The sequence below is a fragment of the Mesoplodon bidens genome, assembly GCF_964165515.1.
Source record: "Mesoplodon bidens genome assembly, chromosome: 10".
NCBI lineage: Eukaryota > Metazoa > Chordata > Mammalia > Artiodactyla > Ziphiidae > Mesoplodon > Mesoplodon bidens.
The window spans coordinates 14,549,641-14,563,230 of NC_138172.1; positions in this window are offsets into that span (position 1 = coordinate 14,549,641).

Below are 13,590 nucleotides of genomic sequence, written 5' to 3' on the forward strand. Positions count from 1 at the left end.
CAGGTGCATTGTAACTAAAGGTTATTCTGCCTTTCTGTAACTTTTAACTCTATATTTACTGGTAACAGCTACTGTTTTCAATGAATTATTTCTCCATAACAAAATTAGGTAGTTCCGAGGAAGTTTTAGAAGAGAAATCATAATGAATTATTTGTATTCATTATTGAATGTGCTCTTGTATTTCCTCTTCCGGGACACAGTATGTTTCTCTCCTTTCATGCTCTCTTATGATGAATGTACATACACAAAGAATGCCATAACTGAAAGCCAAGAGAAGCTTTTGTTTCAGACCAGGTTTTACACTTACATGACTAGATCAACTGATATAGGATAATGATAGAGTTAAGAAGAGAAAACAACAGAAGATTCATGAAAAGAAGAAAATATCTGAGAAGTTTTTTGCAAGTCTTTCTATTCTTTCCTGTCACATCATCTCTAAGCAAATTTGCCAAAAATGGAGAGAGTGTCACTTAGTCTATACTCTCAACCTGTCATACTCCCATCTTCCTTGTTCTTCTTAATGTTCAATACAAAAGCCATCTCTCAGAGCCCTAAAATAAGTTCAATCTATGGTAAATTGTTCACAGTAACTTATCTTTATGCGTTTCAACATACTGTAGAATAGAGGGCCCTTCTCTTCAACTTTGCAATGTTTTATTTGGTCACTTTCAAATGTGCCTTATTTTTGCTTGTCTTTAGATAGATAGAATATCTCAGCAGACCTTAGCTTAAATAATTACCAAAGCACTGACATTAGGATATAGTGTCACTGTTCACTAGGGATAAACTGACTCCTGTGTTGCATTATCCTATGGTTTATGGAAAGACATTATTGAGAGTCTAAATCACTTGGCAAAAAGAATCATAATCTCAAGGAGATCAGAGGTTTACTGAATAGATGAATGTCCGTATGTACCTCTTTCCCAACATATTCTAAAGCATATATTGCATACACCATTCCTTTTGTTTTCCCACATAACCCCGCTCCTGCTTTATAGGTCCTCAAATCAAAGAGATTTGTACCATGAATTCATCATATTTATTCTAGAATTTGTATAAATCTCTTTTTATATTTTGATCTTGTTCACATTGCTTTTGCTCCCTTGTTAGCATATAGAACGGCCTATATTCTGTTTTGCAGACCTGAACAAAAAGAGGATATGCTTGTGAATATGACTGCCTAGAAAATCTGTGATTAAAAGTTATGTTGCTCGTTACCACAGAAAATCAAAGTGGTAACAATGCTTACTGACCATTTTTGGAAACAATTTCTTGCTCATTGCTTTCTGTGATCTTTCTTAAAAACAAAGCTGCAAATGGCCACATTTCACTGAGATGGCAACACAGAGAACAATTTGTATTTATGCAAGAAGATCCTATTACTCATTTTTCTTTCAAATTAGTTTATAAGAGTTTCTACCTTGAAGGAGTGCTACCACAGGTAATTATTTTAAGATGTGTTACCTGGTACTTTACAGATCAAACCCTCCATGTTCTTGGGTCGACATAAAACTATCAATGGCATTCATTTTCCCAAGGATAATGGTTGGAACATGTGAGCCACAAGTCAATAACATAAATGATTATGTGCCAGTGAAATCAATGGATCTAACTCTTATTAAATTTGCCCAACACGAATGAAAAACATTATGATAATGAAGGCATATTGGCAAAGTAAAGGGAAGCTCTGAGAGCCCCTCAGTTTGTTTACCAGCAGCTCAGATATGGTTTTATTAATAGTTATAGAGACAATATCAAACTAATGAAACAAAGTTAGTGACATAGAAGCAAAATAAGCTGAAACATAAACAGGTTTTCGAGGAGTCAAAGGATTATTATGAAGCTCATGTAAAATCTGGCAGCTGTTACTTCCTCCCCTCCAAAACACATCATGACATATTGACAGTGGTGTCTGTCATCATCTTAAACTGATGAGTGATATTAAATGTCATTGGGTTCAATCCTTCATCTGATGCTTGTGTTTCTTCTACTGTGATTTTACCACGTATTGTAAAATGCCTCCAGGGTTGGGGGATTCACTATCTTTCCAGGCACCCCGTAACAGAAAAAGACAGCAGAACTGGATACAATAGTATAGGAGTCCATAGGTAGAATATATCCAAAAGTGTCCCCAATAATTATTTTGCAAACAAATCATTATGCTCTAAGAAGAAATGGGCTTATTTATGAGCTACATTTAAACTGATATTTATTAAAAATTTGACACATTTAACAATATTTTGGGAACAAAGCATTAGTGTTCTAGAAGATTTTACTGTATACATCAGCTCCTTGCTTGTCCATGAAATAAAAATGAAGCCTAATGACACTGATTTTAAAAGCCAAACCAGAGCTCATCACTGCAAAGCATCTGCTTTGTTGTTGTAAGATGAATGAAAAAGACATTAGGTCTATGAATGTGCAAAATGGCATTAGAGCTTTCAGAATTGGGATCAAGAGGGTAGGAAAAAAGGAGGTAAAAAATGTTCTTTTTAAGCATACTGTCATGATCTGGGTTGAACTACCAACATTTGAGCCCTGATGTCATTGGCATCAAGAGCTATTTGACACATAATGAGGACAGCTGGGATTGACCTATGGAGGATGAAATGGAATATGAACCAGAGGCAAATCAGAACTATGGCTTAACTTGGCGAACAGCCTACTTGTCAAATAACCCAAGCTGCTTGCCAGGGAGTCAATGAACACTCATGACAGCAGTTAGTATGCAGTGTCAGATTTAGGAATCTCACCAGCCTAAAGGTGAGCATTCCTTAGCCAGGTCACCAGGATTGTATTTGTATGAATCCAAAGCATAGACACTTGCTCCACCTTTAGAAAGGTAAATTTTAGTTTAATATAAAGAGTATCTTTCTGGTTAATGAAGCTGTTGAAAAACTGAAAGGGCTATTTTAAGATATGAATTTCTGGTTCTTGCACATGTTAAAAGAAAAGATTGAGTGACCACTGTTGATGAAGAGTTTGCAGATGATCCTTGATGGGCCCTTCCATCTCTGCAATTCAATCTATTCATTCATTCATTCAAGTAACAAAATTTGATTCTCTGATTATGACACAGAATTACATTCTTATTGTTTTTATTGTATCTTGAATCTGAATTAACTAGATATTATGAAAATCTGAAATAATCAAGGAAGTAAAATATATGTAAGCACTCAATTTTATTTTTCAATGTACAGAATCTCATAACAAGTGATCTATTTATTTCATTGACCAGCAAAAAAATAACTTTTTACTTATTCTTTGGTATCATATAGACACTGATTAGCAGTATTTTGTAGATGTTATTCATAGGTTTGTCATAGCTTGTTGCCTCACTTCATTCAGGGCTCTTTTCAAATATCATCTTACTGGAAAAGTCTTTTGTCTCCCTATGAAAAATGGCATTCCAACTCCATCACTCTCTCTGCTCTAACCCTGCTTTATTTTTATTGATAAAATTTATCACCTCATGATGCTCCTGTTTGTCTTCTGTCTCCATCTACTAGATTGTAAATTCCATAAGTATAAGGATTTTGACTGTTTTGTTCACTTCTATCTTCCTATTGCTTGTGATAATATCTATCACGTAGTTGATGATCAAAAATAATGTTAGGGCTTCCCTGGTGGTGCAGTGGTTGGGAGTCCGCCTGCCGATGCAGGGGACGCGGGTTCGTGCCCCGGTCCGGGAGGATCCCGCGTGCCGCGGAGCGGCTGGGCCCGTGGGCCATGGCCGCTGGGCCTGCGCGTCCGGAGCCCGTGCTCCGCGGCGGGAGAGGCCACAATGGTGAGAGGCCTGCGCACCGCAAAAAAAAAAAAAAAATAATAATAATAATAATGTTAAATGATTGAGTAATGAATGGATGAATGAATGAATGTAAATGCCTGAATTAGTAGATTATTTTGAATAATATTAGTGGATTTTGATTGCAGATACAACTTTAATATCATAAATAAATTAGCCAATATAATAAAAACTTTTTTTTAGTTCATATTTGAATGCTAACTTACTTTCACAAAAATAAACTGAAAATGATTAAGGGAATAAGAATATTTTTTAAAGATTTTTACCCTCCCATTAGAATTTAATCTTCCTTTATGCCTCAGAAAAGTAAATGAAATTCACTTGAAAAACAAATATTTTAAAAATGTGGTTAGATTTCTAAGGGTTCCAGTTGAATTTAAAGGTCCTCCTTAAATCACATAAGACCTATATTAAATTTAATGAGGGAGACTTTTGTAAGTAATTCCTATAATTATTAACTCTCAAAGGCATTCCATTTGCCTATATGAATTCATGTTACATGATTGCTGGAGAAGATGGAGACACTGAGAAAAAGATGTTGTTCTGATGCTTCACAATATGCTGGAGATTTTGTAATATATCAAAATTGTGTGTGCCCACTGACACTGTTAAATAAATGTGATCTGCATAATATTTTCCTGACTGTTGGCCCATCATGGTTTATAGGTCCATATGAGAATTTAATGTTGAATACTAATATTCAAAATCAACACAGTTTTCTATATAGATGGCAAATATTTTTGCTAGTTACGATCTATCTAGTTATTTATTTTAGGTACTGCATTATCAAAATCGTTTGGAGCCAATGGAGTTTTCTTATTATGGTTATATCAATTCAGCAATGCAGCTTACCTAGAGAGTGGCAAAATACGTATCATTGTGAATTTGGCTATGCATAGCAGCAAATTGCATGCATACATAATGGATTTCTGAACATGTTTAGAAGGGATTTTTGTGATTACATGCTAAAAAACTAAATATAACTCAGTAAACCCTCAAATATTTTATTTTTTCAGTTGCATTGTAGCTTAATCTTTTGCCCTAAATGACAAACAAAATATTTTTCTAATTAACTTTAGTTTGAAAAGCAGTATTTGCAAGAGCAAGGAATATTCAGGTAGTTCTTGATTGCTTATTATGAAAGAACGGTAGTGTGGTGTATTAGAAATAGCACTGGCTGACAGAAATCTTGGATTGAAATAACTTTTCAGCCAATATTTATCTTTGTAACCCTGAGTGAACTATTATTAATGCAACTACACTTGGTTCTATGTAGGTCCGAAATACTATGTAAATATCAATTCATAGTGTCAATTATTGTCCTTAGAAAATAACGCAGAACTTATGTCCCTGAAGTCTCTAAGAAATCACTTGAATGACATAAGAAATTAGAAGAGTCAGCTTTAATGAAATAGCAGAAAGTCGAACCAATGCACTCAGATAATGTTAGAGTTCAAGGATTCCAGGGATCATGATATCTGATTTCTTCCTTTTAGATATGAGGAAACTGAGTCCCAAGGAGGGTAAGTAGCATAAATTCATACAGCTAAGTAGTAAGACAACAGTAATTAACAGATGGAAAACTGATGTCTTCAACAAACATTCTAACACTCTTTTTTTCTTTTTCCTCTCTCCCTGCCCTCCCTCATTCTCTCTCTTCTTTTCTTTCTTTCTTTTTTTTTAAACACATTTCCATTCTCTAGTTTATGGTTATATGATTTGTTATTTCTCCATTTTTTATTAAATAAATACACACAGTAAATTTAGAAAATCTACAGACTCAAAGAAAAATAAATTCCATAATGTTATCACTCAGAAAGAGTCAGTTATTTTCTATAAGGGACCTGTTTAGTTATGAATAATTAGAGCTATCCTTTATCAGTCACAATATTAAACCTTCAGAATGCAAAAGAAAAAATGCAAAGGACCATTATCATGGTGAAAATATTCAGTCCTTGCTCCTCTTGACTACAGAAAAATTTTTGTCAGTGCAGCATTTTGACTCTTTAGAAAAATAAAGACCAAGGACTTTACATTGCTATTTCATTAGTTGAAAACTGGCTGGGAATATTTGTGTAGCATTTAGTTTTGGGCTTGCATGATTCATATCAGTTGGCATGAGCAAGAGGATGCATAAAATAATTAAAATCTGTCAATTCACTTTAGTTTCCTTAAAACTGCTATGTAAAATATGGCAGTGTCCTTGAATATAGACCAGGTTGAAATGGAATATTTGAAGCATTTTTTTTGTCATTAAGTCAATGAAACTGCTTTCTTATTTTCTTTAATTTTTTTTTTTTTTGGTGGGTAGGGAGATTGTATTAGGGATAGAGCTTGAATTCATTTGTTTAGTAACACATAGAAACAGCCTGTGTGCCTTCAGTTGAAGACCCTATTCAATCCTAAGTAAAGTCTTGTGTCCCATGCAAGCATGAAGACATTTGAATATTAATAAAGATCCATTTCTTCCATAAATAATAGATAGGAAATGAACAATTGGATAGGGCCATGCACGTGCAGATAAGTTCCTTATTAGAACCAAAATTACCAATGGTAGTATTGTCAGTTAAAATACTATGATATATATAGACAATGAAATCATACATAGTTTCAACTGTTCTCACTTTACAAAATAGACAATCGAACAACTGTAATTGATTCATGTATTGCAATTTTCATTGCATTAGTTAGAAGATATATCCAAAATTGGGGCTGTCAATCAGAGAAAATGAGTGCATGTTTTGTATTTCATAGTATTAATTGCAGGAGGGAAAATCATTCTTTGTACTTAGATTCAACAGGACTATATACATTTTAGTTTACACAACAGTAAATGTACATGTTTCCTCTAATAATATAATTAGTTTGAGCATCTTGGTAAATTCAAGAAAATAGGTTAATGTGAAGCCCCATGAAATATTAAAAGTGGCTTTCATTTCATTTAAATTCACCTTATTGATTGTATTACTTTTCAACACTGTCATTTTATTGACTCTTGTATTTACTTTTGTATTTTGTAGGACTCTGTATTTGTTCAGAGTCTATAAAACTATACTGAACTACTAACCCAACAAGGTCACCTCAAACCTCTGAGGATCTATGGACTGAAGGATTTTTTTTAATGAAATGTGGGACAACACACACACATAGATGTAAATATTTATGTTATTGAGTTCAAAGATATGAAGCTGTTCTTGAGTTCTGACTGACCTTCCCCCCAGAATACCATTTTCTTGGTATTTTAAGCTCTTGAACTTGGCTGTAACACTTTATATATTCTCTGTGTATTTGATTTTCAGATTCTTTTAATAATCAGCTTTGAGTGCCATTTCAAGAATGCCCTAAATATAAAATATACTAGGTGGTAAGTAATGTATTTTATGTATTGAGTATCAGCTAACCTAGTTAGCTTCATAAGAGTGATGAATAAGCACAAGTTTGGGGAAATATCAAGTGTAACCGATCATGTAATGAGTCTTAGTTATGATGAAATCAATTTTCTCATATTCTAACCTTCATGATATTTGTGATGTCTCTTTGTTATTCTTTTTTACTAAAATAAAAATAATGTAGAATTTTAAAGAATTGTTATCTATGAATATGAAAAGTATAAATGATTTATTAAAGGCCCAGTTTTCATTAGCTGAGCCATATGAAATTGTTGCTTCACTGTACTATGTTTTCAGATAAAAAGAAATCTAACTGGGTTTTTGTACATAATGTTATTTCAGTATTTCAGCAGATAGTGCAATCAATACATCAGACTGTGTGGCAGTTTCTGACCTAGACTATATCATCGAAGTAATCAATCAAACTGTAGAGACATTCGAAGTACATCCCCGCCCTTGACAGTCACAAAGCTAAGAGAGAAGGCTGGAGGAAGGAAGCAGCATTTTAGATAACAAATGAAATGGGTTTAGGAAAAAACACCTTTAGAGGTCACTAGAAGAGAAATGTTACATGATAGCTCTCTGATTTGGTCAATATTTTGAAAACTACATTTCCTCCTGTGCCAGGTTTAGCATACTGTAGCTAGTTTAGTGTGCACTGGAAATATAAAAGAACAGTAGTTAAGGTGGTAAAGGAACCCCAATTGGTACCAGAATTTTGTGAGATTGAGTTGGATTGCTCTGGAGTTTTGCCTTTTCAATTGTTAGGTTCATGTATTACTTGGGATTACACATTATTTAGTAAAAATACAGAGATGCATAAGCTTGCCATTTGAAAATTTGAGGGAACAATGACAATTTAAAAAGAAAAATATAAAGTCTTATTTGCTTCTTATATTTCATCATGTTAAAGGAACTTCAGTCGACCTGCTCTAAGGCAACTCCATTAGGGAAAGCTTTAATTAGAAAGAGTAAGATACCACTTAATGATCAGAGAGTAGAGAGTAAACAGAGATCAGCTTGGAGGTTACTGAGAAGCCTGTTTTTCTTACTAGCTGAACAGAGAAATCTTTTGCCAACAAGAATGAAGAACTGAAGTTTCATTTTGCTGTAATTTGCAGCAAGGGGACACTGAGTGATCAAAAAATAATCATAGACTAAAGCTTTGGAATGGTGATTATGGGTATGCTATTAAAATTTTTTTTAAAACAGTTCTTTAACTTAAGATACTTTGACGTTCATGAGAAATCATAAACATCATCTGTGCAAGATTAGTTTCTTGGGCTTCCCTGGTGGCGCAGTGTTTGAGAATCTGCCTGCCAATGCAGGGGACACAGGTTCAAGCCTTGGTCTGGGAAGATCCCACATGCCGCGGAGCAACTGGGCCCGTGAGCCACAACTACTGAGCCTGTGCGTCTGGAGCCTGTGCTCCTCAACAAGAGAGTCCGCGACAGTGAGAGGCCCGCGCACCACGATGAAGAGTGGCCCCCGCTTGCCACAACTAGAGAAAGCCCTCGCACAGAAACGAAGACCCAACACAGCCAAAAATAAGTAAAAAAATAATAAAAAAAGATTAGTTTCTTCTCATTATTTAAAAAAATTATTGTCTCTTCATTTTTCTTCCTCACTCATGCACAGGTAGCCACTGTAAAGTGTTTAATACATGACACGAGACTTGCATGCTTCCTTAAAAACATATAGTATAGTTTTTCTTGTGCAGGCTTAATTCACATGAAGAGCACTGAGCTAGCATTCTTATTTTTTTCCATTAAACACTGTCTTCTTGATTTATTCATTTTGCTGTATATAACTCTCGTTCATTATTTCTGCTGCATCATTGAAAGAATCCAATGCATTTATTTTATTTATCACCTTTGCAGAGCATCTTGCTGCTTTCAATTCCCTTGTTTTGTAAAACAATGCTGCAAAGAAAATTCTGTATGTGCTCTATGCATGAATTTTTCTTTGGGCTGGCTGGCTGCAGGGTGGGGACTAATACCAAGATGGTATTGGATTAATGCATACTTGATTTCATTAATTTGTGATGGATTGCTCTCCAGAAAGTCTGTCCCAGTTTATATCTCCCCAAAAGCCCCAACAAGTCCCATTTTTCAACCATCACCAGCCGTTGAAATGATCTCACTTTCCAGTTTTTGTCAGTGTGATGGTATAAAGTAATATCTCATGGTTGTTTTAATACCCTTTTTTTTTCTGATTACTAGAAACATGAAATATCTTTTCTTATATAGTTTCCTCTTTAGTAAGATATTTTTATACCTTAAAAAATCAAGTTTAGGGGCTTCCCTGGTGGCGCAGTGGTTGAGAGTCCGCCTGCCGATGCAGGGGACACGGGTTCGTGCCCCGGTCTGGGAGGATCCCACGTGCCGCGGAGCGGCTGGGCCCGTGAGCCATGGCTGCTGGGCCTGCGCTTCCGGAACCTGTGCTCTGCAGCGGGGGAGGCCACGGCAGTGAGAGGCCCGCGTACCACAAAAAAAAAAAAAAAAAAAAAAAAAAAAAAAAAAAAAAATCAAGTTTAATGTATTTGTTGTTGGGGGTTTGACGGCATGGTTTATGTGTTCTACATAGTAATGGCTTTTTTGGTTTTAGATATTAAAAATATATTCTTACAGAGTTCTAATATTATCCATGATGTCTTATGTAGAAAAAAAATCCATAATTTTGATCTGATCAAATCCATAAATTTTTCACTTTGCCATTATTTTTAAGGTTCTCATTCCTTCCTCTTTAAAATAACTTCTTTGCTTCACTTCCAGGACTTTACTTCCTTTGGGGTCATTTTCCATGACTGGCTAATCATCAGACTCCCTTTATTTTTCTTCTTAATCTCTATAGTTCTTCCTCTTAGCATGTACCAGAGCTCCATCTTCAATCTTTTATTTCCTATTGCTACTCACTGCACAAGAAATCTCTTCCAACCTCAAGGCTACAATTAATGCCTACGTGCTCAAGAGCCCCAAACTTCTATCTCCAACCAGGACTCTTCCTCTAACTCTAGACAGGAACCATCTAAGTCCTCACTGAATCATGAACCACGCAGAGTTCCACTGGAAACACAGAACCAGTAGGAGTTATATGTTAAAATAATTAATTAATAGTTAATTGACTTAAGTGATGGTGGACTCTGCTTAGAAAATCATAAATCTGTAGTCAGGCTGTCAGGAAGGGCAGGCAAGAACTCTCAGGCAAGGGCTGAAGCTCTTATCCACAGGAGCAATTTCTTCTTCTTCATGGAAGCCTCAGCTCTGTCTCTCAGGTGATTGAATGAGGCCTACCCAGATTATAATCTCCCTTACTTGAAGTCAAATGATTATGCACTTTAATCATATCTACAAAATACCTTCACAGAAAAACCTAGATTCATGTTTAACTAACTGGAGACTCTAGTCAAGTTGATACATAAAACCACCATAGTTACTAACTATTAATATATCTCAAATCAACATCCTACTTCCTTTTTCCTCAGCTCTCAAGGCTTCTCCTCACATAGTTCACCCATCTCCATTATGCCAACTCCATCTTACGAGTTCCTCCCACTAGAAACAGTAGAGTACCCATCAATCATTTTGTTCTCTTACACCTTGCATCTAGTACACTAGCAAAACTTGTTAGTTCTATCTTCAATTACACCCATAATATGACCAATACCTACCAGCACCACTAAAATACGGTCCAAGCCACTATCACCTATTTCCAGATAAATTCCAACAGCCTCTCAGCAGGTCTCTGTGCCTTTAGCCTCTGCTCTACACTTTCTTGTTCCTACAGCAGGCCACAATGAGATTCTGTCAAAGCAAATCATGTCACTGCTCTGTTCTCTTCAAAATGCCCAATGATTTCCTAAAACAGGATAAAAATAAAAGTATGGAAATAAATACTTGTTCAGTGAATTACTGGATTTCTTTTTATTTCTTTTATAGATTTTTTTTAACTGGGGAAAGAAACTAACATGTGCAATATTTGTCCTGCAGTGTACAGATATTTCAATTAATAAGAAATATAATACCTAGTATTTATTAAGAACTTATTCCATGCCCTAGCATTGTTCAAAGAACGTTAAGTATTTTCATAGTTAAGCCTTATAACAACACTATGAAACATATTCTCATTATCACCAGTTTTCATTGAAGAAAACTGAGGAACAAGGAGATAAGCATCTTGCCCAGATTCACAGCTTATAAATGATGGAACTTGTATTTGAACCCAGGTACTCTGACTTTAGTGGCTGTACTAAAATTTATTTACTGTGGGAAGGGACTACAATCCTTGTTTATAGGGATTAAGAGGTCAAGATAGCAAAGTTGAGGAATATTAGAAATGGCCTAGAGCTTCTAGTACAGTTATAGGTTGCAACAGCACACATATTTACCTCTTGAAAATGTGAGAAATTTGCTAAGACAGACATAACTATGCAAGTTTTTTATGGAAATTGGTAGCAAAAATGACCAAAGAAATATTGGTAGACTGTATAAACTGCTTGAAACATCTTAGAAAGAATGCTTTAACACTGTTTGAATATCTTCAGTATTAGAAACTTTCTGGGAAACCAATGTAGCTCCTTCAAAAATGAAGGAGCTACATTCGTCCATAAACACAGGATTTCAGGAGTCTTTATTTCTTTTTTTTTCTTTTTTTTTTTTTTTTTGCCATACACGGGCCTCTCACTGTTGTGGTCTCTCCCGTTGCGGAGCACAGGCTCCGGACGCGCAGGCTCAGCGGCCATGGCTCACGGGCCCAGTCGCTCCACGGCATGTGGGATCTTCCCGGACCGGGGCACGAACCCATGTCCCCTGCATCGGCAGGCGGACTCTCAACCACTGCGCCACCAGGGAAGCCCCCTGGGAGTCTTTATTTCTAATCAAACAATAAGAGCACAGTTGCTGTCACTTCTCTCTCTTTCTTCTTATTTTAGAGCTATGCCGCCTGAACGTACATGTGTAAAGAAGAGGAAATGTTGAGAAATACAGATCTGAAATCTGAAGACACGTTGAAATACCCTTGTTTTTCCATGATTATAGGTTTTACTGGAATTATTCTAACTACAACTAACTTTACTTGTGAATAAAATCATACTATTGTCGAAAACAGGGATGACATTACATCTCAGGGGTCAAATTTGGCCCACCGTTTTTTTCAAATAAAGTTTTATTGGAACACAGACACATCCTTTTTTTTTTTTTTTAAACATATTGTCTGTGGTTGCTTTTATGCTAAGAGACAGAACTGAGTAGCTGTGGGAAAGACCTATGGCTTGCAAAGCTGAGAATATTTACTATCTAGCCTTTTACCAGAAAAGTTTGCTGACCACTACTCTATAAGAAAGCCCTTGAGAATTATTATCATCATATTGTAGGAAATGATTATTATATTGTAAGATTTAAATTTAGACTTAGTAAAACTTGTAACAACTGTTTTGCTCCCTTTCTGCAATTGTCCCAAAGTGTCCACTTGGCTTTGAAATGAAGAAGACAGAATTTGGTTATAAGGTCAGGAGAGCCAAAACTGCCCCCAAAAAGCACGCAGAGTCATTATGCCTTCTTACAGGGTCTTGAATTTAGGTAGTGAATCTACTTAAGAGTCAATGTGAAGCAAATTGCAAGGGAAACCTTGAGCTTTAAAGCCCTCTGGGAGTCATTTGTTTGATTCATTGACTGTTAAACAGATGTCCTCACATTAGGATATCAGAGTCCATAAAATGTGATAAGATCTGGGAATGCCTCTAAAAGCGAGACCATAAAGGCAGACTCCTCTTCCCTTGAGCCTCTGTGAACTCTTAACTCTAGTGCCCCCTTCCCCCAACTTTGATCCTTTCTTTGCTTATGCTTTTGCTACCCAGGTAAGTACTCATTGGTAAAGCTCTTGTCAATTTCCTTACCATTCATGTGCAAATATTTGCAATCCCAGATTCATTCATTTTATGGTTCAGAAATACATTAAAATACTAAAAAAAAAAAAATCTACTATTAAAAATAGACCATCTGGGCTTCCCTGGTGGCGCAGTGGTTGAGAGTCCGCAGGGGACACGAGTTCGTGCCCCGGTCCGGGAAGATCCCACATGCCGCGAAACGGCTAGGCCTGTGAGCCATGGCCGCTGAGCCTGCATGTCCGGAGCTTGTGCTCCGCAACAGGAGAGGCCACAACAGTGAGAGGCCCGCGTACCGCAAAAAAAAAAAAAAAAAATAGACCATCTTTCAATGTAAAATAGGAGGTATTTAGAAAGTAAACTTCTATTCAGGTGGTAGCTTCAATATAAAATATTACAAGAGTAAATGTGCCACTGTTGATTAATACCCTTGTTATATAGTATACATTTTGTTAAAAAATTTTATATAGTGTAAAATTTCATAAGTATGGGCAATTACTGGATATTAAATTTTT